The sequence below is a fragment of the Arachis ipaensis genome, chromosome B3 (assembly GCF_059453495.1).
Source record: "Arachis ipaensis isolate K30076 ecotype BB chromosome B3, ASM5945349v1, whole genome shotgun sequence".
Lineage (NCBI taxonomy): Eukaryota > Viridiplantae > Streptophyta > Magnoliopsida > Fabales > Fabaceae > Arachis > Arachis ipaensis.
In genome coordinates this window covers 16,061,805-16,065,785 of record NC_142438.1, presented here as the reverse complement: position 1 = coordinate 16,065,785, position 3,981 = coordinate 16,061,805, and the positions used below count along the sequence as shown (strand labels likewise).

General features: G+C 41.5%; 1 non-coding gene across 1 annotated transcript; it reads right to left on the bottom strand.

Annotated features, from left to right (window-relative positions):
• Window positions 1-271: 271 nt before the first annotated feature.
• LOC148569912 (small nucleolar RNA R71) lies at window positions 272-379 on the bottom strand. The gene has a single exon (XR_015908549.1). It is a non-coding gene; the product is annotated as a small nucleolar RNA R71 (small nucleolar RNA).
• Between the last annotated feature and the right edge of the window lie 3,602 nt (window positions 380-3,981).

Here is a 3,981-nt window from a genome sequence, read left to right as displayed (position 1 = left end):
TCAATTAGTTTCTCTGATGCAGCAGAACTGCAAGTTTCATGGACTTCCATCTGAAGATCATTTTCAGTTCTTAACTGAATTCTTGTAGATATGTGATACTGTTAAGACTAATGGAGTAGATCCTGAAGTCTACAGGCTCATGCTTTTCCCTTTTGCTGTAAGAGACAGAGCTAGATTATGGTTGGATTCTCAACCCAAAGACAGCCTGAACTCTTGGGATAAGCTGGTCACGGCTTTCTTAGCCAAGTACTTCCCTCCTCAAAAGTTGAGCAAGCTTAGAGCTGATGTTCAAACCTTCAGACAGAAAGAAGGTGAATCCCTCTATGAAGCTTGGGAAAGATACAAACAGTTGACCAAAAAGTGTCCCTCTGACATGCTTTCAGAATGGACCATCCTGGATATATTCTATGATGGTTTATCTGAGCTATCAAAGATGTCACTGGACACTTCTGCAGGTGGATCCATTCACCTAAAGAAAACGCCTGCAGAAGCTCAAGAACTCATTGACATGGTTGCTAATAACCAGTTCATGTACACTTCTGAAAGGAATCCTGTGAATAATGGGACGCCTATGAAGAAGGGAGTTCTTGAAGTTGATACTCTGAATGCCATATTGGCTCAGAATAAAATATTGACTCAGCAAGTCAATATGATCTCTCAGAGTCTGCATGGAATGCAAGCTGCATCCAACAGTACTCAAGAGGCATCTTCTGAAGAAGAAGCTTATGATCCTGAGAACCCTGCAATAGCAGAGGTAAATTACTTAGGTGAACCTTATGGAAACACCTATAACTCAACATGGAGAAATCATCCAAATTTCTCATGGAAGGATCAAAAGCCCCAACAAGGCTTTAATAATGGTGGAAGAAACAGGTTTAACAATAATAAACCTTTTCCATCATCAACTCAGCAACAGACAGAGAACTCTGAACAAAATGCTTCTAATTTAGCAAATCTAGTCTCTGATCTATCTAAAACCACTGTAAGTTTCATGAATGAAACAAGGTCTTCCATTAGAAATTTGGAAGCACAAGTGGGCCAGCTGAGTAAAAGGATCACTGAAATCCCTCCTAGTACTCTCCCAAGCAATACAGAAGAGAACCCAAAAGGAGAGTGCAAGGCCATTGACATAAGCGCCATGGCCGAACCTGTGAGGAGAGGAGAGGACGTGAATCCCAAGGAGGAAGACCTCCTGGGACGTCCAGTGATCAATAAGGAGCTTCCCTCTGAGGAACCAAAGGATTCTGAGGCTCATCTAGAGACCATAGAGATCCCATTGAACCTCCTTATGCCCTTCATGAGCTCTGATGAGTATTCCTCTTATGAAGAGAATGAGGATGTTACTGAAGAGCAAACTGCCAAGTTTCTTGGTGCAATCATGAAGCTGAATGCCAAATTATTTGGCATTGATGCTTGGGAAGTTGAACCTCCCTTGTTCATCAATGAACTAAGTGATCTGGATCAACTGACATTGCCTCAGAAGAGACAGGATCCTGGAAAGTTCATAATACCTTGTACCATAGGCACCATGATCTTTAAGGCTCTGTGTGACCTTGGTTCAGGAATAAACCTCATGCCCCTCTCTGTAATAGAGAAACTGGGAATCTATGGGGTGCAAGCTGCTAAAATCTCACTAGAGATGGCAGACAGCTCAAGAAAACAGGCTTATGGACAAGTAGAAGATGTTTTAGTAAAGGTTGAGGGCCTTTACATACCTACTGATTTCATAGTCCTGGATACTGGAAAGGAAGAGGATGAATCCATCATCCTAGAAAGACCTTTCCTGGCCACTGCAAGAGCTGTGATTGATGTTGACAGAGGTGAAATAGTCCTTCAATGGAATGAGGACTCCCTTGTGTTTAAAACTCAAGGATCTCCCTCTGCAACCATGAAGAGGAAGCATGAAAAGCTTCTCTCAAAGCAGAGTCAACCAGAGCCCCCACAGTCAAACTCTAAGTTTGGTGTTGGGAGGCCACAACCAAACTCTAAGTTTGGTGTTGAACTCCCATATCCAAACTCTAAGTTTGGTGTTGGAGAGTCTCAACAAAGCTCTGCACATCTGTGAGGCTCCATGAGAGCCCACTGTCAAGCTATTGACATTAAAGAAGCGCTTGTTGGGAGGCAACCCAATGTTTATCTAATTCTTATTTTTATTGTTTTTCATGTTTTCTTAGGTTCATGATCATGTGGAGTCACAAAATAAATATAAAAATTGAAAACGGAATCAAAAATAGCAGAAGAAAAATCACACCCTGGAGGAGCATCTGTCTGGCGTTCAAACGCCAGAACAGAGCATGGTTCTGGCGCTGAACGCCCAGAATGGGCAGCATCCTGGCGCTGAATGCCCAGAACAAGCATGGTTCTGGCGTTCAACGCCAGAAATGGCAGCAAAGGGGCGTTGAACGCCCAAAAAGGGCACCAACCTGGCGCTGAACGCCCAGAGTTGTGTGCAAGGGCATTTTACATGCCTAAATTGGTGCAGGGATGTAAATGCCTTGACACCTCAGGATCTGTGGACCCCACAGTATCCCCACCTACCTCATCATCTCTCTTCCCATTCATGATCATCCCTTCTACTTTCCATTTACCACTCACATCCATACACCCACTACCTTCAAAATTCAACATCTCTCTCCCACCCAATCCCACCCATATGGCCGAATACACACTCCCATCCATCTCCTCCATATCTTCTTCTTATTCTTCTATTCTTTCTTCTTTTGCTCGAGGGCGAGCAACATTCTAAGTTTGGTGTGGTAAAAGCATAGCTTTTTTGTTTTTTCCATAACCATTGATGGCACCTAAGGCCACAGAAACCTCTAGAAAGAGGAAAGGGAAGACAAAAGCTTCCATCAAGGGTCTATAGCTCAGTGGTAGAATATTTGACTGCAAATCAAGAGATCCCTGAGATACCTCAGGGGATACATTTTCTTCCACACAATTATTGGAAGCAACTAAGGGTGGAACATCAAGAGCACTCCATCATCCTTCATGAAATCAGAGAAGATCTAAAAGCACTGAAGGAGGAGCAACAAAGGCAAGGAAGAGACATAGAAGAGCTCAAGGACATGATTGATTCCTCAAGAAGGAAATGCCACCATCACTAAGGTGGATTCATTCCTTGTTCTTAATTCTTCTGCTTTTCATTTTCTATGTTATGTGCTTATCTATGTTTGTGTCTTCATTACATGATCATTAGTAGTTAGTAACTTTGTCTTAAAGTTATAAATGTCCTATGAATCCATCACCTCTCTTAAATGAAAAATGTTTTAATTCAAAAGAACAAGAAGTACATGAGTTTCGAATTTATCCTTGAACTTAGCTTAATTATATTGATGTGGTGACAATGCTTCTTGTTTTCTGAATGTATGCTTGAACAGTGCATATGTCTTTTGAAGTTGTTGTTTAAGAATGTTAAATATGTTGGCTCTTGAAAGAATGATGACTAGGAGACATGTTATTTGATAATCTGAAAAATCATAAAAATGATTCTTGAAGCAAGAAAAAGCAGCAAAGAACAAAGCTTGCAGAAAAAAAAAAAGGGGCGAAAAAAATAGAAAAAAATAGAAAGAAAAAGAAAAAGCAAGCAGAAAAAGCCAATAACCCTTAAAACCAAAAGGCAAGGGCAAATAAAAAGGATCCCAAGGCTTTGAGCATCAGTGGATAGGAGGGCCTAAAGGAATAAAATCCTAGTCTAAGCGGCTAAACCAAGCTGTCCCTAACCATGTGCTTGTGGCGTGTAGGTGTCAAGTGAAAACTTGAGACTGAGCGGTTAAAGTCAAGGTCCAAAGCAAAAACAAAGAGTGTGCTTAAGAACCCTAGACACCTCTAATTGGGGACTTTAGCAAAGCTGAGTCACAATCTGAAAAGGTTCACCCAATTATGTGTCTGTGGCATTTATGTATCCGGTGGTAATACTGGAAAACAAAGTGCTTAGGGCCACGGCCAAGACTCATAAAGAAGCTGTGTTCAAGAATCATC